The sequence below is a fragment of the Pseudorca crassidens genome, chromosome 5, assembly GCF_039906515.1.
Source record: "Pseudorca crassidens isolate mPseCra1 chromosome 5, mPseCra1.hap1, whole genome shotgun sequence".
Taxonomy (NCBI): domain Eukaryota; kingdom Metazoa; phylum Chordata; class Mammalia; order Artiodactyla; family Delphinidae; genus Pseudorca; species Pseudorca crassidens.
In genome coordinates this window covers 61,760,505-61,784,414 of record NC_090300.1, presented here as the reverse complement: position 1 = coordinate 61,784,414, position 23,910 = coordinate 61,760,505, and the positions used below count along the sequence as shown (strand labels likewise).

Sequence of the window (23,910 nt, the reverse complement as noted above, 5' to 3'; positions counted from 1 at the left end):
GTCCTTTCTCCACTGTACATTCCTGCCTCCTTTATCAAAGATAAGGTGACCATATGTTGTGGGTTTATCTCTGGGCTTTCTATCCTGTTCCATGTAACTGTCTTTCTGTTTTTGTGCCAGTACCATACTGCCTTGATTACTGTAGCTTTGTAGTATAGTCTGAAGTCAGGGAGCCTGATTCCGATTCCTCTAGCTCCATTTTTCATTCTTAAGATTGCTTTGGCTATTTGGCGTCTTTTGTGTTTCCATACAAATTGTGAAATTTTTTGTTCTAGTTCTGTGAAAAATGCCAGTGGTAGTTTTATAGGGATTGCATTGAATCTGTAGATTGCTTTGGGTAGTAGAGTCATTTTCACAGTGTTGATTCTTCCAGTCCAAGAACATGGTATATCTCTCCATCTATTTGTATCATCTTTAATTTCTTTCATCAGTGTCTTATAATTTTCTGCATACAGGTCTTTTGTCTCCTTAGGTAGGTTTATTCCTAGATATTTTATTCTTTCTGTTGCAGTGGTAAATGGGAGTGTTTTCTTGATTTCACTTTCATATTTTTCATCATTAGTGTATAGGAATGCCAGAGATTTCTGTGCATTAATTTTGTATCCTACGGCTTTACCAAATTCATTGATTAGCTCTAGTAGTTTTCTGGTAGCATCTTTAGGATTCTCTATATATAGTATCATGTCATCTGCAAACAGTGACAGCTTTACTTCTTTTCCGAGTTGGATTCCTTTTATTTCCTTTTCTTCTCTGATTGCTGTGGCTAAAACTTCCAAAACTATGTTGAATAAGAATGGTGAGAGTGGGCAACCTTGTCTTGTTTGTGATCTTAGTAGAAATGCTTTCAGTTTTTCACCATTGAGGATGATGTTGGCTGTGGGTTTGTCATATATGGCCTTTATTATGTTGAGGTAAGTTCCCTCTATGCTTACTTTCTGCAGGTTTTTTATCATAAATGGGTATTGAATTTTGTCGAAAGCTTTCTCTGCATCTATTGAGATGATCATATGGTTTTTCTCCTTCAATTTGTTAATATGGTGTATCACGTTGATTGATTTGTGTATATTGAAGAATCCTTGCATTCCTGGAATAAACCCCACTTGATCATGGTGTATGATCCGTTTAATGTGCTGTTGGATTCTGTTTACTAGTATTTTGTTGAGGATTTTTGCATCTATGTTCATCAGTGATATTGGCCTGTAGTTTTCCTTCTTTGTGACATCCTTGTCTGGTTTTGGTATCAGGGTGATGGTGGCCTCGTAGAATGAGTTTGGGAGTGTTCCTCCCTCTGCTATATTTTGGAAGAGTTGAGAAGGATAGGTGTTAGCTCTTCTCTAAATGATTGATAGTATTTGCCTGTGAAGCCATCTGATCCTGGGCGTTTGTTTGTTGGAAGATTTTTAATCACAGTTTCAATTTCAGTGCTTGTGATTGGTCTGTTAATATTTTCTATTTCTTCCTGATTCAGTCTTGGCACGTTGTGCATTTCTAAGAATTTGTCCATTTCTTCCAGATTGTCCATTTTATTGGCATAGAGTTGCTTGTAGTAATCTCTCATGATCTTTTGTATTTCTGCAGTGTCAGTTGTTACTTCTCCTTTTTCATTTCTAGTTCTATTGATTTGAGTCCTCTCCCTCTTTTTCTTGATGAGTCTGGCTAATGGTTTATCAATTTTGTTTATCTTCTCAAAGAACCAGCTTTTAGGTTTATTGATCTTTGCTATCATTTCCTTCATTTCTTTTTCATTTATTTCTGATCTGATTTTTATGATTTCTTTCCTTCTGCTAACTTTGGGGTTTTTTTGTTCTTCTTTCTCTAATTGCTTTAGGTGCAAGATTAGGTTGTTTATTTGAGATGTTTCCTGTTTCTTAAGGTAGGATTGTATTGCTATAAACTTCCCTCTTAGAACTGCTTTTGCTGCATCCCATAGGTTTTGGGTCATCGTGTTTCCATTGTCATTTGTTTCTAGGTATTTTTTGATTTCCTCTTTGATTTCTTCAGTGATCACTTCATTATTAAGTAGTGTATTGTTTAGCCTCCATGTGGTTGTATTTTTTACAGATCTTTTCCTGTAATTGATATCTAGTCTCATAGCGTTGTGGTCGGAAAAGATACTTGATACGATTTCAATTTTCTTAAATTTACCAAGGCTTGATTTGTGACCCAAGATATGATCTATCCTGGAGAGTGTTCCATGAGCACTTGAGAAAAATGTGTATTCTGTTGTTTTTGGATGGAATGTCCTATAAATATCAATTAAGTCCATCTTGTTTAATGTATCATTTAAACTTGTGTTTCCTTATTTATTTTCATTTTGGATGATTTGGCCATTGGTGATAGTGGGGTGTTAAAGTCCCGTACTATGAATGTGTTACTGTCAATTTCCCCTTTTATGGCTGTTAGTATTTGCCTTATGTATTCAGGTGCTCCTATGTTGGGTGCATAAATATTTACAATTGTTATATCTTCTTCTTGGATTGATCCCTTGATCATTATGTAGTGTCCTTTGTCTCTTCTAACAGTCTTTATTTTAAAGTCTATTTTGTCTGATATGAGAATTGCTACTCCAGCTTTCTTTTGGTTTCCATTTGCATGGAATATCTTTTTCCGTCCCCTTACTTTCAGTCTGTATGTGTCTCTAGGTCTGAAGTGGGTCTCTTGTAGACAGCATATATATGGGTCTTGTCTTTGTATCCATTCAGCCAATCTGTGTCTTTTGGTGGGAACATTTAGTCCATTTACATTTAAGGTAATTATCGATATGTATGTTCCTATTCCCATTTTCTTAATTGATTTGGGTTCTTTATTGTAGGTCTTTTCCTTCTCTTGTGTTTCTTGCCTAGAGAAGTTCCTTTAGCATTTGTTGTAAAGCTGGTTTGGTGGTGCTGAACTCTCTCAGCTTTTGCTTGTCTGTAAAGGTTTTAATTTCTCCATCAAATCTGAATGAGATCCTTGCTGGGTAGAGTAATCTTGGTTGCAGGTTTTTCTCCTTCATCACTTTAAATATGTCCTGCCAGTCCCTTCTGGCTTGCAGAGTTTCTGCTGAGAGATCAGCTGTTAACCTTATGGGGATTCCCTTGTGTGTTATTTGTTGTTTTCCCCTTGCTGCTTTTAATATGTTTTCTTTGTATTTAATTTTTGACAGTTTGATTAATATGTGTTTTGGCGTATTTCTCCTTTGATTTATCCTGTATGGGACTCTCTGTGCTTCTTGGACTTGATTAACTATTTCCTTTCCCATATTATGGAAGTTTTCAACTATCATCTCTTCAAATATTTTCTCAGTCCCTTTCTTTTTCTCTTCTTCTTCTGGGACCCCTATAATTGGAATGTTGGTGCGTTTAATGTTGTCCCAGATGTCTCTGAGACTGTCCTCAGTTCTTTTCATTCTTTTTTCTTTATTGTGCTTTGCAGTAGTTATTTCCCCTATTTTATCTTCCAGGTCACTTATCCATACTTCTGCCTCAGTTATTCTGCTATTGATCCCATCTAGAGTATTTTTCATTTCATTTTTTGTGTTGTTCATCCTTGCTTGTTTCATCTTTAGTTCTTCTAGGTCCTTGTTAAATGTTTCTTGCATTTTGTCTATTCTATTTCCAAGATTTTGGATCATCTTTACTGTCATTATCCTGAATTCTTTTTCAGGTAGACTGCCTATTTCCTCTTCATTTGTTAGGTCTGGTGGGTTTTTATTTTGCTCCTTCATCTGCTGTGTGTTTTTCTGTCTTCTCATTTTGCTTATCTTACTGTGTTTGGGGTCTCCTTTTTGCAGGCTGCAGGTTCGTCGTTCCCGTTGTTTTTGGTGTCTGTCCCCAGTGGCTAAGGTTGGTTCAGTGGGTTGTGTAGGTTTCCTGGTGGAGGGGACTAGTGCCTGTGTTGTGGTGGATGAGGCTGGATCTTGTCTTTCTGGTGGGCAGGTCCACGTGTGGTGGTGTGTTTTGGGGTGTCTGTGGACTTATTATGATCTTAGGCAGCCTCTCTGCTAATGGGTGGGGTTGTGTTCCTGTCTTGCTAGTTGTTTGGCATAGGGTGTCCAGCACTGTAGCTTGCTAGTGAAGCTGGGTGTTGGTGTTGAGATGGAGATGTCTGGGAGATTTTTGCCGTTTAATATTACGTGGAGCTGGGAGGTCTCTTGTGGACCACTGTCCTGAAGTTGGCTCTCCCACCTCAGAGGCACAGCACTGACTCCTGGCTGCAGCACCAAGAGCCTTTCATCCACACGGCTCAGTATAAAAGAGAGAAAAAGAAAAAAGAAAGAAAGGAAGAAAGGAAGGAAGGAAGGAAGGAAGGAAGGAGAGAGGGAGGGAAGGGGGAGGGAGGGAAGGAAGGAAAGAAAGAAATAAGTTAAAATAAAATAAAATAAAGTAAGATAAAATAAAATAATTAAAATAAAAAATAATTTTTAAGAAAAAAACGGACGGATAGAACCTTAGGACAAATGGTGGAAGCAAAACTCTACAGACAAAATCTCACACAGAAGCATACTCATACACACTCACAAAAAGAGGAAAAGGGGAAAAAATCATAAATCTTGCTTTCAAAGTCCACCTCCTCAATTTGGGATGATTCGTTGTCTATTCAGGTATTCCACAGATGCAGGATACATCAAGTTGATTGTGGAGATTTAATCCACTGCTCCTGAGGCTGCTGGGAGAGATTTCCCTTTCTATTCTTTGTTCGCACAGCTACCCGGGTTCAGTTTTGGGTTTGGCCCCGCCTCTGCGTGTAGGTCGCAGGAGGGCGTCTGTTCTTCGCTCAGACAGGACGGGGTTAAAGGAGCAGCTGCTTCGGGAGCTCTGGCTCACTCAGGCCGGGGGGCGGGGGGGCACGGAGTGCCGGGCGAGCCTGCGGCAGCAGAGGCCGGCGGGAAGTTGCATCTGCCTGAGGCGCGCCGTGCGTTCTCCCCGGGGAAGTTGTCCCTGGATCCCGGGACCCTGGCAGTGGCGGGCTGGGCAGGCTCCCCGGAAGGGAGGTGTGGATAGTGCCCTGTGCTCGCACACAGGCTTCTTGGTGGCGGCAGCAGCAGCCTTAGCGTCTCATGCCTGTCTGTGGGGTTCGCGCTTTTAGCCGCGGCTCGCGCCTGTCTCTGGAGCTCCTTTAAGCAGCGCTCTTAATCCCCTCTCCTCTCGCACCAGGAAACAAAGAGGGAAGAAAAAGTCTCTTGCCTCTTCGGCAGGTCCAAACTTTTCCCCGGACTCCCTCCCAGCCAGCCGTGGCACACCAACCCCCTGCAGGCTGTGTTCACGCTGCCAACCCCAGTCCTCTCCCTGCGCTCAGACCGAAGCCCGAGCCTCAGCTCCCAGCCCTGCCCGCCCCGGCGGGTGAGCAGACAAGCCTCTCGGGCTGGTGAGTGCCGGTCGGCACCGATCCTCTGTGCGGGAATCTCCTTGCTTTTCCCTCCGCACCCCTGTTGCTGTGCTCTCCTCCGTGGCTCCGAAGCTTTCCCCTCCGCCACCTGCAGTCTCCGCCCGCGAAGGGGCTTCCTCGTGTGTTGAAACCTTTCCTCCTTCACAGCTCCCTCCCACTGGTGCAGGTCCCGTCCCTATCCTTTTGTCTCTGTTTATTCTTTTTTCTTTTACCCTACCCAGGTACGTGGGGACTTTCTTGCCTTTTGGGAGGTCTGAGGTCTTCTGCCAGCGTTCAGTAGGTGGTCTGTAGGAGTTGTTCCACGTGTAGATGTATTTCCGGTGTATCTGTGGGGAGGAAGGTGATCTCCGCGTCTTACTCTTCCGCGATCTTCCTCTCGTCACTCCTGGACTTTGTATTGCTTTGCTTCTTTTTCTTTTTCTTTCTACACTGGTACTATGCTGGTTAATTGCTGTATTTTTACCATCTGGTAGGCCAGCCTTCCTGTATTATTTTTCTTTTCAAATTTATCTTGAAAATCCTTTTTAGTTTATTCTTTCAGTAGAAGTTCAGAATTATATTGTCAAGTTCCTCCAAATACTTTTGAGTCTGATGGGAATTGGATTAAATCTATAGATTAATTTACTGAGACTTCATAATAATCTTTTCATTCAAGAATGTGGTCTCTCTTATAAAATCTTTTATGTCCTTTGGTTAAATTTTATCATTTTCTTTATACAGGCTATATGTTTATCTTTTTTTGCCACTGGGAAAGGGATTTTTCTTATTATATTCTATAACTAGGTATTGTTGGTATAAATAAGAGCCATGGCTTTTGTTACATTTATTAGGTAATGGCCACCTACCAAACTTGATTATTGTTTCTTCCAGGTGAGTCCATTGCTGGTGTTTTAAAGAGGAAAACAGGTAGCCTGGGAGCCAGGAAAGGTGGCAGCTGACTGGCCTTGGAGGCCTCACAGGTTGTGACTCCCAATCTTCCAATTATAGAAACTGGACTTTCACCAATACCCCCATAGATGGATAAACACCACACAAGCAAAGACCTAACGGATAAAACAGAACGGAAACTTAACACACCATGAAGGGTCATCCTTTTGTAGGAATGGGAATGATCTTATGTTTCAATGCAAGGCACTTACATTATTTATTTTGAGGTAGCTGGGAAATAAAATTAGCAATGAAAAATTTGCTTGGGAAGCAGGCAGATCAATGGTCTTGGAGTTCATTTCAGTTGGGTCATATTGGAATCGAATTTTCTCAAATCCTAAGCAGATAGCAGATATTTCTCCAAGGTCCAGAATGTTCTGCCTGAGCAGTTTTCAGTCTCCTGGCTAGTACTGAACACAGGCTTCCAGGTTTGCCTTCTGGACCTATATCTTTCTTCTGCTGGCCACTGACTTCTCTTGGTGCACTCTCTGTTTAGATGCAGTCTTACTACCAAAAATTTTAGATAACTGTTTTTAGAAGAGCAGGTCTTTAGGGACAGAGATTTTCTGTCTCCTCCCATTATGTGTTGATTTAATTAGATTAACTTTCAGAAAGTGGCCTTAATTTTTTGACTTCCAAGTTTAGGGTATGTGTGGGAAAATTACCTAATTATGAACCCCTCCACCCATGGTAGCTACAGCCATACGGAAAAAAAACAGAATTTGTGACCGTGTTGGTTTCTATAATTCTTTTTGCACAAATTAAGGTTATTAAATGCACAAAGGTAAAGTTAATAATTCCATTTGGATGTCAAAGGGGACACTGCCAAAGGTTGGGAAGGATGGGACAGATAGAGCTTAATTAAATGTGCATAGCTGTCACCTTCACCTCAGTTCCTTTTGGTGGCCAACACCAGCACCACAGCTGTGAGAATCCCAATGACAGCCAAGGGATGCTTCAGGGAACAAAAGCCCTGCATACTTTTGAGAATATTGTTGGATAATGTGCTGAAGGTTCTGTTTTTGTCTGTGGCTCAGGAGGGGATGTTTTGTTTCTCCTGAACCAGAGCAGGAGAATTTAAGCCCCTTAATAAAAAATGAGCAGATAAAGCTGCTCACCAACTTAATAAACATCATTTTATTATAGTTTGGCTTAATATAATTTGTTGGAGTCAGTCCATTGGATGTTATCTGAGACATTAGCCAGAAAAACAGTTTCAACTAGGCTTGCTTAAGCTGAGAGAGCACAGCAAATACCCACCACTTTCAACATAAATACAAACTCAAAGAAGAGCCAGATAGAAATTTACACTGTACAAGTAAACTTACCAGTAATAAGGGCTAATTAGTCTGAATAGGTGCATTATACTTGGTGTTGGCTGTTTGAACCTTTACTTGTTTCTTTTATGGTTTACATATTTGCTATGTATAGGTCATGCTCTAGACTTCCCCCGTGCTGCTGAAGTGGGCTGATGATCTTACTTCCACTTTACAAATAGAGACAGAGGTTTTAGAAGGCCTTCCTTGATTGGAAGTGTAAAAGTGAGTAGCCTTCCCAGAGCCTGTGTTTCATACACCCTCTTTTCAGTACCGTTAAGCCTGTCACAATGCATTTAGCTAGATTACCTTCACCGGGTAATGTTTTGCACATTGTGGCCATGTCCTGGAATAGCTCCCACCATTTGTCAGAATAACATTTTCAGAACCAAAAGGGGAAAGCCTCAATAAACTGTTGTTGAATTACTGAAAGGAGTGATATAAATAACACTGATATTTTATTCTTTGGGACTGGCTGCCAGCAAAAAGTAAGAGTATGAACAATAAAGAAGAGAATCAAGAACAGATCTGAGCAGGAAAGGAATAAGTTGAGGCAGAGTAGGAGAAATCAGAGAAGGAGGAAAACGTGGAGTGCAGCATCCCTGAAGTTAAGAGAGAGTAAAATGGCCACTCTGATGAGAACCAGGAAAAAGCCACTGGGTTTTAGGATCCAGAATTCTTTAACAACGTCAAGGAGAGGTTTTTGGCAGAGTAGGGTCAGGCCACAGAAGTTTGAAAAGAGAAAGGGCAGTCAGAGGAAGAGATGTTACCTCTGGGTGGTTAAGCACAAGCATTTGCAGTTAGCTAGTCCGGGTTCAAATCCACATTCTGTATTTACTAGCTCTGTGTTTCTGTTGAGTTACTTAAACTTTCCAAGACAGTTTCCTTGTTTGTATAGATGAACTAGAAAGCAGTACCTACCTCAGGAGGAATAAATATGAAAATGTTTATTAATGCTTAGCATAGTACTGGGCCCTCAAGAAACATTCACAAATATTAGCTGTTAAAAATAAGTAGAAACAGTAAGTTTAGATATTTTTGAGAAAGGAGAAGGGAAAGGTGATTGAAGAACAGGAAAAACTTGAGAATATTTATTAACCAAGTAAAATAGTAACTGTAAAGGAAAATATTGGTGCTGGAATAAAGGGTGATTCATGGAGATGTGAGAGGTGAGTGAAGACAAAACGATGAAAGGAAGAGGACCTTGGTGAAGCATGCCTTTTCAGGCAGAGTAGAAGGAAGTTAAAGAGTTTGTTAGATTACTGTAATCTGCAGAGTGAAACTCAGAGGTGAATCTATTTGCTAAGAGAATGGAATGGTGAATGTTTAATGGCTTAGTAGAGGAAAAAAGATTTGGAATAGTTGCTGTGGCACATGCTGTGGAAGACTAATGAAAGATGAGCACAAAACAAGATAAATAGCTGAGTCCCACAGGCCAGGCTGATGACAGGGTGGTTTTATGGTGGACCATGCATCTAAATGGCCAGTTAGGAGACTGTTGCGCTGTACCACTCAGGCCTGCAAGCCTTGTAGTTGCCCAGTCTTGGGACTAAAAAAAGAGGCTGAAGACAGTGACAGAGACATCAGTCATTTATTGGACAGGGGGGACTTACACAGGGTCCTGGAGTGACACCCCACTGTGTGCGCCAGACGCTTCAGCAGTCTTTGCTATTTGAGGGAGAAGGAGGCTACCTTTATAGCGGGACTTGATGTCAGGTGGGCTCCTCAGCTACCAGGGACTAATTAAGCCCTATAATTAAGAGGATTGGATAGTTATGTGAGTGAAGCAAGGACTGGTCAAGCAGGGGATGGACAGAGAGTGAGAGAACAGCCATCTTGAATGGCCTGACCATACAGAGACTAATATCTCCTGGGCACAGAGAAGGTACAGAGAAGGAAGGTGGGGGAATTTATCCAGAGTTGGGACTGGCAATAAAGTATGGGAGAGAGTCTAGAGAAGAGGGATCCTGGAGGGCAAGTCAGAGCTCAGATGATAACTGACTGTCAGGTAGAGGTGCAAAACGAGCCATGTGATGCTTGAAATGTGCTGATGGTCAAAGAGACTAGGGAATGGAACGTTAGGTGTGGGTAGAGATCAGATGGATATTTTACTGCATCTTTCTAGAATTTACACTCACTTGCATGGAGTTTGAGAGAGATTGGCTTCTTGAACAAACTGAAGATAATTTTTACATTCAAAGAAAACTTGGCAAACCTTCAGAAAAAGAAATAAGCTTTGGGTCTGTCTCCTTTTGATAAAAACTAAAAAAATGCACAGAAGTCATTCAATTTTCTTGGCCAAAGGCCTTCCTTGAATATGGACTTCAAGGTCAGGAAGCCAGGAAATTAAATATTTTTTTAATGATATCTAACCCTCTGGAGATACGTGGAAAGCAAATCTACTCTACATATGGAGAGCTGAATACACAAAAATGAACTCTGTACTTTTGACTTTTTGAAAATCTGAACAGTTGAATAAAAGTATTTTTGGCTTATAGAGATGGTTTATGTATAGATAAGTTACTTCCCAGAATCATTTTCAAAAAATAGCCTCTTCTAATAATAAATATTGCCATAATTAAAAGAATCCTTTTAATCCTCATGACTCTGATAGGTAGGTGTATTAGTTTCCTATATTTCCTGTAACAAATTACCACACATTTAGCAGCTTAAAACAACAGGAATAGCTTATAGCTTTGGAGGTCAGAAGTCTGAAATGCGTTTCACCAGGCTAAAAACCAAGGTATCAGCAGGACTACATTTCTTCTGGAGACTCTAGGGTAGAATCTACTTCCTTGCCTTTTCCAGCTTCTAGAGGCTGCCTGTCTTCCTTGGCTGGGGGCCTGTCCCTCTATTTTTAAAGCCAGTAACATAGCATCTTCAAATCTCAGCCTCTCTCTGACCTTTTTCCATTGTTGTATATTCTCTGACACTGACCCTTCTACCTCCCTCTTTTAAGGAACACTGTGATTACACTGGGCCCACCAGGAAAATCTAGGATCATCTTTCCATTTCATAATCTTTAACTTAATCACATTTGCAAAATCCCCATTGCCATGTATCATAGCATATTCACAGGCTTCAGGTTTGAGAAATGGATGTCTTGGGGGCCATTGCTTTGCCTACCACAGTAGGTATTATTACCCCATTTCATGGATGAGGAAACTGAGACTCAGAATTTAAGTGATTTTTTTTTGAAGTCATGTAGCTAGTGATGAGCATGAATTAAGAGTTCAAGTCTGTCTGAATCCAAAGATCCCATTCTTTCTGTGACACCATGGTTACTTCTCTAGTCCTAAAAGAAGTCTTTGATTTTTATATTTTTTATACAAGTACTATATGAATATGTCCATGCATATTAGTGTCCTTGGCCACTATAACAAATTACCAAAAACTTGATGGCTTAAACAACAGAACCTCACAGTTCTGAAGGCCAGAAGTTCAAAATCAGTATCACTGGGACAAAATCAAAGTGTTGGCAAGGCCGTACACCCACTGGACTCTTCAGGGAGGGGAGAATCTGTTTTTTGTCTCTTCCAGCTTCTAGTGGCAGCTGGCAGTCCATGATTTGTCACACCACTCCAATCTCTTCCTCTGTCTCACATCTGCTTCTCTGTGTCAAACCCCCTCTGCCTCTCTCTTATAAGGACACCTGTGATGACATTTAGGGCCCACCTGGATTATTCAGGATGATCTTCTCATCTCAAGATCCTTAACTTAGTCACATCTGGAAAAAACCTTTTCCAAACAAGGTAATATTTACAGGTTCCAGACGTTAGAATATGTATTAATCAGGGTTCTCCAGAAAACAGAATGAAGAGGAGGTCTCTCTCTCTCTCTCTCAAGGAACTGGCTCGTTTGAGAGTCTGCAAGTCTGAAATCTGTAGGTCAGGTGGGCTGGCTCAAAACTCAGGCAGAAATTGATGTTACAGTCTTGGGGCAGAATCTCTTCTCTGGGAAACCACAGCGGGTTACTCTTAAGGCCTTAACTGATTGGCTGAGGCTCACCCACTGCATCAAGGGTAATCTCCGTTAAAGCCAACAATCAAGATGTTAACCACATATACAAAATACCTTCACAGAAACAACTAGATTAGTGTTTGATTAAATAACTGAGTACTATAGTCTAGCTAAGTTAACACATAAGACTAAGTATCATAGGACACATATTTTTGAGGGTACCATTTAGCCCACTACACCATGTTATAAAAATTAAGATTTAGGTAACATAGAAGAATAAAGAATAAGAAGTCAAAGCCTGCTTTCACTTTTTGTCCTGTATCCAGCTCTCCTCCCCAGAAGAAACCACTGTTAACTGTTTGGTGTTTATAATTTCAGATTTCCCCCATGCATGTATAGATTTACATAATGTACATATATGGAATATATCCATTTCATATGTATCATAAATTTGGCTTGCTTTTCATATACTGTGTCTTACAGATCTTTCCACATTTGTACATATGGGTCTATTTCAATTTTTTTAACCACTGAATAGATGTTCAAGGTATGCATGTACATATTTCACCACTTTCCTTTTTAATGGACCTTTATTTTCCTTTTTTTTTTTTTTACTGTGAACAGCATTAATGCAGTGCACACTCCTCAATCATATATCTAAATATAATTATATCTCTAAGAGATATCCTTAGAGGTGGAATTGCTAAGTCAAATGGAATTCACATTTTAAAATTTGATAATACTCCTAAATTGTTCTCCGTAAGGGCTATACTAATTTGCACTCACACAGAGTTCTCATTTTTACACAGTAATAACACTGGGAATCATACAGTTTTGATATTTTACAGGCTGATGAAGCTGATTTTATAGGCTGAACATACAGCAATATATTATTGTTGATTTAGTTTACTTTTTCTTGATTATTAATGTGATTAAACATTTTTCCAAACACTTATTGGCCATTCTTATTTCTATTTCTGTGAATTGCCCATGCCTATCCTTTGTTCATTATCTGTTGACCTCTTTTTTTTTTTCTTGATTTTTAGGAGCACTTTATTTACTAGATATATAATTTGCCTATTATATGAATTATAAATATTTTATCTATATCTTTCACTCGCTTGTGAACGTCTATGGATGTTTTTGAATCTTTCAATATTTTGATGTAGTTTAATCTGTCAGTATGTTCCTCTATGGCTTGTTGGTTTTGTGTTTTGCTTAGGAAAGTCTTACCTATTTTCTGTCAGGCTATGAGTAGAAAACATACTGATTTTGTGTTTTTTTTCAGAGTTTATGTTTGATTGCCATAGTGCTAGCAAACCCAGATAACTGTACAGTGCCTGATAGCTGGCTACAGTTGTCATGATTTTCCATGGACTGTGTACTCTCTAAGAGGTTTGATACAACTGAGCTCCCAGTAATCTTTGTCTTTAAATAACTTTTACCTGCTTATTAATCCAGTTGTTATTTTAATTCATTTTCTTCTGGAAGCACAAGTAGCTAATTTATTCAATTCCTTATTTCCCACCTTGTAATCCACAAATATAGCATTTTTCTTACAGTAAAATCAGTGACAAAGTGACACATCAGTGGATAAACTCACAGTCTGACCTCTAGTGTCATGCTAGTGATGGGGCTGTTTTTTAGTTTCCCTCTGTATCATTTGTGTGTTGGCTTTCTATTCCCTGCCATTTTATTGATGGAGGGTTAGTTCCCCATATTTTCACCTTTAATAGTAAGGATCCGAATTGGAGATTATGTCTGATACGGAAATGGTGTATTTTTTTTATAACAACATCTGCCATTTAACACTGCAGAAATTCATCGTGATCAATGCATCACCATAAAGTTATATGGCTTCAAATGACATTCCAAAATCCCAGGAAACACTAAAGATGAGTGATTACCCTGTAACATAGTGTAATGGGGCTCCCTGTTGGGCTGCAATTGAGTGCTCACCTGTTTCTTTGATGTTTTGCTATTTCAAAGTGAATCTCCACAATATTTTTATACACACCATTGAAGCAACTAGCAAATTCTCCCTATAGAGGTTTATTTTCATAAAGTACCTCATACTTCTTGTAGCACCAAAGTTTGGCGAATATGGACTCTTGAACAATTTCAGAGTCTTTTAAGATTATGTTGTCCGTTGACCCTATCAAGGTATGGATAGTTTTTAAGGAGTCACAGTTTGAAAGTTGTGTGTTTAGAAAGTGTTTTGGGCCAGTATACCTAGATGGACATAGATAAGACCTGAATATAAGGAAAAGGGAGGAGGAAATTAGTGAGAATTAGAACCATGCTCTCTCAAGGAATTATATAGCTTTATATAACTTTAAAATAAAAAAACTTTTTTGAATAGCTAATACATTCAAGTAGTTCAAAATTCAAAGTTACTAAAAGTGTACAGTGAAAAATGTCTCTCTCCTATCTTCCAGCCACCAAGTTCCCTCTTAGAAGGCAAATAGCAATACCAGTTTCTTGTGAATTTTGCCAAGATAGTCATGTGCAAGCAAGATATATCTATATATCTATATAATATCTATATGTATACTATATATCTACATATATCTGTAGGGCAGGCTATCAGTAAGGTCTAGCTGGAACTCTCCAGCATGAGCTGAAGCTTCAGGCATAGGCATAATTTCTTCTTCAGGGAAACCTTGGTTCTGCACTTAAAACCATTCAGCTGATAGAATCAGGCCCACCCAGATTATTTAGGGTAATCTCCCCTACTTAAGAGTCCACTGATAATAGATGCTAATCATATCTACAAAATACTTTCACAGTAACACCTAGATTAGTGTTTGAATAACTGGAGCCACATCCTAGCCAAGTTGACACATAGAACTGACCATGACAGTCTACATCTTGTCATCCTGGCAACCATACACATCTCCTTAAGCCATATTTAATCTCCAAATAAAGACAGTAACAAAGTCGTACTTCCATCTAACATGACACAACTACCCTGAATGTCATGAAAACACACTAACCCTTTGCCAGAAGAGGATGCAAAGTCCTTGGGTGATATTTACTCTTATCCTTGATATTTTGTCACTTAACTATTGTGACATAAAGTTAACTATTGTAATACATCTTAGATGATAAAGGGATAAGAGAGGGTAGAAGGCAAATATATTTCCTTAAAATACATACAAACATATTCATAACAACATAAAGAAGTACTCATAACTATTATAGTTCTCATTTTTATTTATTTTTTTATTTTTTAAATAAATTTATTTAATTTATTTTTTGGCTGCATTGAGTCTTCATTGCTGTGTGTGGGCTTTCTCTAGTTGCAGTGAGCGGGGGCTACTCTTTTTTCTGGTGCACGGGCTTCTCATTGTGGTGGCTTCTCTTTGTTGCGGAGCATGGGCTCTAGGCACGTGGGATTCAGTATTTGTGGCACGCAGGCTCAGTAGTTGTGGCTCGCGGGCTTAGTTGCCCCGCGGCATGTGGGATCTTTCTGGACCAGGGATCGAACCCGTGTCCCCTGCATTAGCAGATGGATTCTTAACCACTGTGCCACCAGGAAAGTCCTGAGTTTTCATTTTTATAACTGGTCATGTGGTTGTAGCTGGCATTTATAGCTACCTTATTCCACTACTCATTCCATATTCTCTTTGCCCTCAGCAAGAACCTCAGTTTGTTGTAGCTCTTTGCCTGGTGAAGTGACTTGCATTTTCATTTCTGAGGGGTCTGGGCCATTAAGCATTCCTGCCTTAATTGGGTTGTTGTAGTTTTCCATTGATTAATGGAAATTAGTCAAAGGGAATAGTAGTACTAAGAGAGACCCTAAGAGAACTGTATTCCAGACATACTGTTCCTTATTGTGTAGTAGCAACTCAGTTTTCCTTTGATAATTAGGATCAGTCTCCCCAGCCAGTACAGTAACTCTTTCGTTGGCTGTGGATTTAGAACCATAAGGAGTGAGTTGTGGCATATCAGTCTTAACTTCCAGTTTAATTAAATAATTTTTGTGTCTACTGGAGAAAGCATTTCTACCTTTGAACCTTAGACTTTAGACCAGCGGACAGAGGTCTACTGAGGACGGGAGGTCATGGGGATGAGAAGCAGAAATTTTGCTAGTGGTTGATTAGGGCTGATAGTGAGTGGTACCACACCTAATTCCATTCCTCAATTCCTGGACCCGTGAATCCCAGCTCTGGGAGAAATATAATCATATATCGGATGCTGAAATAAGAGCATATATAGGCTCCTGGAGAGCCTTGCGCTAGCTCTGCAAGGTGTTGCACCCTGTAACTGAATCTCCAAAAAGTCCTTCCACTGTTCTGTTAAGCCAGATGTTTTGGATGGTGGCAACATGGTAAGACCAGTGGATTCCATGATCATGGGCTTATTGCTACACTTCTTTTGCTGAGAAGTGAGTTCTTTGATCAGAAGCAATATTGTTAGAATACCATGATAGTGGGTAACACCTTCTATAAGTCCCAGGATGGTAGTTTTGGCAGAAGCATAGCAAGAAGGGAAGCCACATCCATAGCCAGAGTGTCTATTTCAGTAAGAACAAAGTACTACCCCTTCCACAATGGAAGTGGTTCAGTGCTTTCAACCTGCCACTAGATGGGGAATGGTGCCTTGTCACATACTCAGTGTTAGTCTCTGCTACTGGCAGATTGGGCACTCAGCGGTGGTTGTAGCCAGATCAGCTTTTGTGAGTGGGAGTTCATATTGTGGAGCCCATGTATAAACTCCATCCTTGCCACCATGGCCACTGTTAATGAGCCCATTGGTGATGACAGGAGTGGCTGGGAAAGAGGCTGACTGGTATCCACAGAAGAGGTCATCATATATGCTTGAAGCAAGCCCTACATGCTGGCTTCTCCCTTGCTTCTTTCACTAAATAAATCCTTAGCAAATGTTACATGTCAGTGCATGAAGAGTTTTAAGAAAATACACCTTTCCAAGAGATTGTTTTTCTCTTTTGCGTACTGTGTCCAGATTGGACTTAGTGGAAGTGAACAAACTCTTTTCTAGACCTGAACTGCATAGTATTTTCTTTCTTTTTTTTTTTAACATCTTTACTGTAGTATAATTGATTTACAATGGTGTGTTAGTTTTTGCTGTATAACAAAGTGAATCAGCTATACATATACACATATCCCCATATCTCCTCCCTCCTGCATCTCCCTCCCACCCGCCCTATCCCACTCCTCTAGGTGGACATAAAGCTGATCTCCCTGTGCTATGTGGCTGCTTCCCACTAGGTATCTGTTTTACATTTGATAGTGTATATATGTTCATGCCACTCTCTCACTTCATCCCAGCTTACACTTCCCCTCCTCGTGTCCTCAAATCCATTCTCTACGTCTGCGTCTTTATTCCTGTCCTGCCTCTAGGTTCTTCAGAACCTTTTTTTTTTTTTTTTTAGATTCCATATATATGTGTTAGCTTATGGTATTTGTTTTTCTCTTTCTGACTTACTTCACTCGGTATGACAGTCCATCCACCTCAGTAAAAATAACTCAATTTTGTTTCTTTTTATGGCTGAGTAATATTCCATTGTATATATGTGCCACATCTTCTTTACCCATTCATCTGTTGATGGACACTTAGGTTGCTTCCATGTCCTGGCTATTGTAAATAGAGCTGCAGTGAACATTGCGGTACATGACTCTTTTTGAATTATGGTTTTCTCAGGGTATATGCCCAGGAGTGGGATTCCTGGGTTGTATGGTAATTCTATTTTTAGTTTTTTAACGAACTTCCATACTGTTCTCCATAGTGGCTGTATCAATTTACATTCCCACCAACAGTGCAAGAGGGTTGCCTTTTCTCCACACCCTCTCCAGCATTTATTGTTTGTAGATTTTTTGATGATGACCATTCTGACTGGTGTGAGGTGATACCTCATTGTAGTTTTGATTTTCATTTCTCTAATTAGTGATGTTGAGCATTCTTCATATGTATGTGGGCAATCTGTATATGTTCTTTGGAGAAATGTCTATTTAGGTCTTCTGCCCATTTTTGGATTGGGTTTTGTTTGTTTGTTTGTTTTTTGTGGTACGCGGGCCTCTCACTGCTGCGGCCTCTCCCGTTGCGGAGCACAGGCTCCGAACGCACAGGCCCAGCAGCCATGGCTCACGGGCCCAGCCACTCCGCGGCATGTGGGATCCTCCCAGACTGGGGCACGAACCCGCGTCCCCCGCATCGGCAGGCGGACTCTCAACCACTTCGCCATCAGGGAAGCCCCAAGGGTTGTTTGTTTTTTTGATATTGAGCTGCATGAGCTGCTTGCATATTTTGGAGATTAATCCTTTGTCAGTTGCTTCATTTGCAAATATTTTCTCCCATTCTGAGGGGTGTCTTTTCGTCTTGTTTATGGTTTCCTTTGCTGTGCAAAAGCTTTGAAGTTTAATTAGGTCCCATTTGTTTATTTCTGTTTTTATTTCCATTTCTCTAGGAGGTGGGTCAAAAAGGATCCTGCTGTGATTTATGTCATAGATGTTCTGCCTATGTTTTCCTCTAAGAGTTTTATAGTGTCTGGCCTTACATTTAGGTCTTTAATCCATTTTGAGTTTATTTTTGTGTATGGTGCTAGGGAGTGTTCTAATTTCATTCTTTTACATGTAGCTGTTCAGTCACACCAGCACTACTTATTGAAGAGGCTGTCTTTTCTCCACTGTATATTCTTGCCTCCTTTATCAAAGACAGGGTGACCATACGTGCATGGGTTTATCTCTGGGCTTTCTATCCTGTTGCATTGATCTACATTTCGGTTTTTGTGCCTGTACCATACTGTCTTGATTAGTGTAGCTTTGTAGTATAGTCTAAAGTCAGGGAGCCTAATTCCTCCAGCTCCATTTTTCATTCTCAAGATTGCTTTGGCTACTCGGGGTCTTTTGTGTTTCCATATGAATTGTGAATTTTTTTGTTCCAGTTCTGTGAAAAATGCCATTGGTAGTTTGATAGGGATTGCACTGAATCTGTAGATTGCTTTGGGTAGTATAGTCATTTTCACAATGTTGATTCTTCCAATCCAAAAACATGGTATATCTCTCCATCTCTTTGTATTATCTTTAATTTCTTTTATCAGTGTCTTATAGTTTTCTGCATACAGGTCTTTTGTCTCCTTAGGTAGGTTTATTCCTAGGTATTTTATTCTTTTTGTTGCAGTGGTAAATGGGAGTGTTTCCTTAATTTCTCTTTCATATTTTTCATCATTAGTGTATAGGAATGCAAGAGATTTCTGTGCATTTATTTTGTTTCCTGCTGCTTTACCAAATTCATTGATTAGCTCTAGTAGTTTTCTGGTAGCATCTTTAGGATTCTCTATGCATCATGTCATCTGCAAACAGTGACAGCTTTACTTCTTCTTTTCCAATTTGGATTCCTTTTATTTCTTTTTCTTCTCTGATTGCTGTGGCTAAAACTTCCAAAACTATGTTGAATAATAGTGGTGAGTATGGGCACCTTTGTCTTGTTCCTGATCTTAGAAGAAATGGTTTCAGTTTTTTACCATTGAGAATGATGTTGGCTGTGGGTTTGTCATATATGGCCTTTATTATGTTGAGGCAAGTTCCCTCTATGCCTACTTTCTCGAGGGTTTTTATCATAAATGGGTGTTGAATTTTGTCAACAGCTTTTTCTGCATCTATTGAGATGATCATATGGTTTTTCTCCTTCAATTTGTTAATATGGTTTATCGCATTGACTTGAGTATATTGAAGTATCCTTGCATTCCTGGGATAAATCCCACTTGATCATGATGTATGATGCTTTTAATGTGCTGTTGAATTCTATTTGCTAGTGTTTTACTGAGGATTTTTGCATCTATGTTCATCAGTGATATTGGCCTGTAGTCTTCTTCCTTTGTGGAATCTCTGTCTGGTTTTGGTATCAGGGTGATGGTGGCCTCGTAGAATGAGTTTCGGAGTGTTACTCCCTCTGCTACATTTTGGAAGAGTTTGAGAAGGACAGGTGTTAGCTCTTCTCTAAATGTTTGATAGAATTCGCCTGTGAAGCCATCTGGTCCTGGGCTTTTGTTTCTTAGAAGATTTTTAATCACAGTTTCAATTTCAGTGCTTGTGACTGGTCTGTTTATATTTTCTATTACTTCCTGGTTCAGTCTCAGAATGTTGTGCTTTTCTAAGAATTTGTCCATTTCTTCCAAGTTGTCCATTTTATTGGCATATAATTGCTTGTAGTAATCTCTCATGATCCTTTGTATTTCTGCATTGTCAGTATTACTTCTCCTTTTTGATTTCTAATTCTATTGATTTAGTCTTCTCCCTTTTTTTCTTTTTTTTTTGTGGCACACGGGCCTCTCACTATTGTGGCCTCTCTCGTTGCAGAGAACAGGCTCCAGATGTGCAGGCTCAGCAGCCATGGCTCACGGGCCTAGCCGCTCTGCAGCATGTGGGATCTTCCTGGACAGGGGCACAAACCCGTGTCCCCTGCATCGGCAGGTGGACTTTCAACCTCTGCGCCACCAGGGAAGCCCCTCCCTTTTTTTTTTGATGCATCTGGCTAATACTTTATCAATTTTGTTTTTCTGAAAGAGCCAGCTTTTAGGTTTATTGATCTTTGCTATCATTTCCTTCATTTGTTTTTCATTTATTTCTGATCTTTATGATTTCTTTCCTTCTGCTAACTTTCGGGTGTTTTTGTTCTTCTTTCTCTAATTGCTTTAGGTGTAAGCTTAGGTTGTTTGAGATTTTTCTTGTTTCTTGAGGTAGGATTGTACTGCTATAAACATCCCTCTTAGAACTGCTTTGCTGCATCCCATAAGTTTTGGGTCATCGTGTTTTCTTTGTCATTTGTTTGTAGGTATTTTTTGATTTCCTCTTTGATTTCTTCAGTGATCTCTTGGTTATTTAGTAGTGTATTGTTTAGCCTCCATGTGTTTGTATTTTTTACAGATTTTTTCCTGTAATTGATATCTAGTCTCATAGTGTTGTATTTGGAAAAGATACTTGATATGATTTCAATTTTCTTAAATTTACCAAGGCTTGATTTGTGACCCAAGATATGATTTGTCCTTGACAGTGCTCTATGAGCACTTGAGAAGAAAGTGTATTCTGTTGTTTTTGGATGGAATGTCCTATAAATATCAATTAATTCTATCTTGTTTAATGTGTCATTTAAAGCTTGTGTTTCCTTATTTATTTTCAATTTGGATGATCTGTCCATTGTGAAAGTGGGGTGTTAAAGTCCCCTACTATGATTGTGTTGCTGTCGATTTCCCCTTTTATGGCTGTTAGTATTTGCCTTATGTATTGAGGTGCTCCTATGCTGGATGCATAAATATTTACAATTGTTATATCTTCTTGTATTGATCCCTTGATCATTATGTAGTGTCCTTCTTTGTCTCTTATAATAGTCTTTATTTTAGAGTCTATTTTGTCTGATATGAGAATTGCTACTGCATATTAGTACTTCTAATGGTAGTGTTTACCTGATTTTTGGACAAAAGGTCCCACATCGTCATTTTGCACTGGGTCCTACATATTAGGTAGCCATTCCTGCTCTTGAATGCTCTGCTCCTCCTGAGGCAGGTCTCAAACCTTTCCTTATTAGAACCCTCTTCTGTCTACAGCCCTTTGGGGATTCCAGCTGATTGTCACTGATTTGAAGTGCACCATTGTTTCGTGGCTCCTCTGCTGCTTCATTTGTGAAATCGAGAACTGGACTAGGACTTAAGAAATAATTCAGGGGCTCCATGAGCTCTAGAGGAAGGACATCTACCACAGTGGAAGATGACACAACTTCTCAATCCCCTTCTAACCCTGACTTGGGGAAGGAGCCAAATGCTGGAATCTCTTATCTGGCACTGCTGTTTCTCCCTTTGATGACTTTTGGCAGAAAAATGCTTCTGGAAGACTAAACCTCAGCTATTATCCTTGACAACTTGGTTCCTCTCTATCCTTTTCTGCTACCCCGTGAATTGTTGAGCAGTTGTGAGTAGGCAGAGCAGGTGGAAGCTCTTGTCAACAGTGACTGATTTCATCAAAACTGTGCATGAAGAGTCTTGGAAAAGCAATGCTTGGTAGGTTTTGTTTTGTTTTGGTTTTAATGGTACAGCAGAATCACCTCTTCTTTAAAAAAAAAGGTGAGAAAGATAATTTTGGCAAACGTACAAATATCACATCACAAAACTGGAAACAAGAAACTTTATAGGAAACTGATGAAGATGAGAAACTTTATAGGAAACTGAAAATGAGCAAAGCAAGATCTGTTTGTGGTGAAGGATATAAAGAACATAAAAATGGATATTCAAGGTTTTTCATGGAACATTATAACCCATCAAATTAAGGTATCATTATTCTTTAACAAAAATTAACTGATCTGAGGAAGGGTAATGCAAAAGTATTCTAATGCAGTGCTGCCCAATAGAACTTTCTGTGATGATAGAAATGTTTCATCATCTCTGTGCTAATACAGACTCCACTAGCCACATGAATACTCCCATTTTTAATACGGCTTAAATTTAGCTCTTTAAAAAGTGGCTACCTGCAGAAACTAACACACCATTGTAAAGCAATTATACTCTAATAAAGATGTAAAAAAAAAGTGCTACCAGTTGAGCAGCATAGTTCTAATGCCTCATAGGTCAAAACCAGTGGTTTCTATGGGGGACTTCTCTAATTACTGCTGAGGGGTAGGGGGTTGGAGTAGAAAGAAAAGAAAGCTCTTAATAGATCTACTTAGTCACTTACACAACACCTTACATTCTCCACAGCTTCCAGAATTAGTAGGTGGCACGACCTGCTGTAAGGGGTATGAGAGAAGGATTCTTAGGGAGAGCTGAGTATGCCCTTCCAACTCCTGGCTCAAGCCAATGGAAGTAAAAGGCCTAGGATTTTGTCACTCGGATGGAGAGAGGACTATGGTTCCATACACAGAATCTGAGGCTTGGGCCACGCCTGGGGCATCTGTGCTTGGAAATCATCGCTGTGGGGCTGGCAGGGAGCTGGGCGCTCATTTTCGGACATGGTTTCCAGAGCCAGAGGAGGATTTAGAGGTGGAAGGAGGACCCGTGGGCCCTTTCTGGCCACCTGCAGGCTGAACAGGCCCTTTCTATTTGGGGATTAATGTCTTGTTCTTGCTCTTGAACACTTTGCTGGGATCTAGCTTGTTCACAAAGGAGTCGGTCTCTTCCGTGAGTAGGTTTGTGTTGTAGGTGATGGGTTTACACATGTTGAACCATTGCTTGGCCTGTGGGCTAATGCCATAGCTGTGAAGGCGTACTCCCACTGGAGCAGGCCCAGGTGGGTGATAAGCAGGAGATAATAGGCAGTAAAGTTATCTGTGAGAAAATGCCAGTATAACGCTCTGTCCAGGAACCAGATCTCAGTGTCTTGTGCTAATGCTGGTTTACCTCTTTTGTAGGCAAGGCAAACCTTCCCATTCAGGTTGCAAGGATCAGCTCAAATATCGCACTGCGAGAATCAAAGTGAGGCTTCTCTGGCTGGTTCTCACTAGCTTCTTGTGTATCATCCTCCAGGTCTGCAAGAGTTGGTGCGTTAGGAAGAGAGCACATGGAAGACTGGTTGAGTTGAGTCAGTTTTGAGATGCTGTTAATTGCCATGCTGCCCAGTGGAACGGTGTGTTCATCCAGCTTCACATTCCATGTCATGTGGAAGCCGTTAGTCATCAGGTAAAAGTTCTTCAGATCCTCAGGCAGCACAGTTATTTTTTTGTTCCCATGAAGAAATCATGTGACATTCAGCAGGCGCCTTTTCTATGATGGTCACCTCTGTCACACCTTGGGATGATGCTAGGATGTGGGTGACCCCCAAGGTCAGCTTCTCCAGGTGCGGCTTGCGGCTGCCCAGTAGCGGGGTCGGTGTCTCCTCCATGGCTCGCGTCCCCGTTCCGCGCGCGGCCGGGAGAGCGGCGGGGACGGGGCGGGAGAGCTGGGCGGCCGGGAGGGCCGGACTCCACCTTGGAGGCGCGGCCGTCAAGTTCACGGCATGCCGGGAGTTGTAGTGCTCGGCGCCTGAGAGCGCGGCGGGGCGGAGATGGGGGGCCCGGGCTGCTCTGGGAGTAGCAGTTCCGCGGGGCGCTTGTTCCCGCGGCCCCGGCGGGTGCTCCACGCCACGCCGCCGGGACACAGCGACTCCACCGCCCGGACCCTCCCGCCCCTCCGGGGCTGGCCGCGGAAGCGGGGGCGGGCCTCAGCGCCGTGCGGCCAATCGGGCCAGGCGTAGAGACCGGGGCGGGACGGCCTCGGCGCGACGCCCCTAGTGGCGGTTGTTTCCGTGTAGTATTTTCTAATGTGTCGAGTTGACCTCATAGAACTGGAAATATTTAGTATCCAAGTAGGAAACATGTGCTATCAAGGCACCAGGGAAGTTCCCCAAACTTCAGA

General features: G+C 40.7%; 1 pseudogene; it reads right to left on the bottom strand.

The window, feature by feature from the left end:
• Positions 1–21,755: 21,755 nt before the first annotated feature.
• LOC137224441 (tubulin polyglutamylase complex subunit 2 pseudogene) lies at positions 21,756–23,621 on the bottom strand (annotated as a pseudogene).
• Positions 23,622–23,910: the final 289 nt, after the last annotated feature.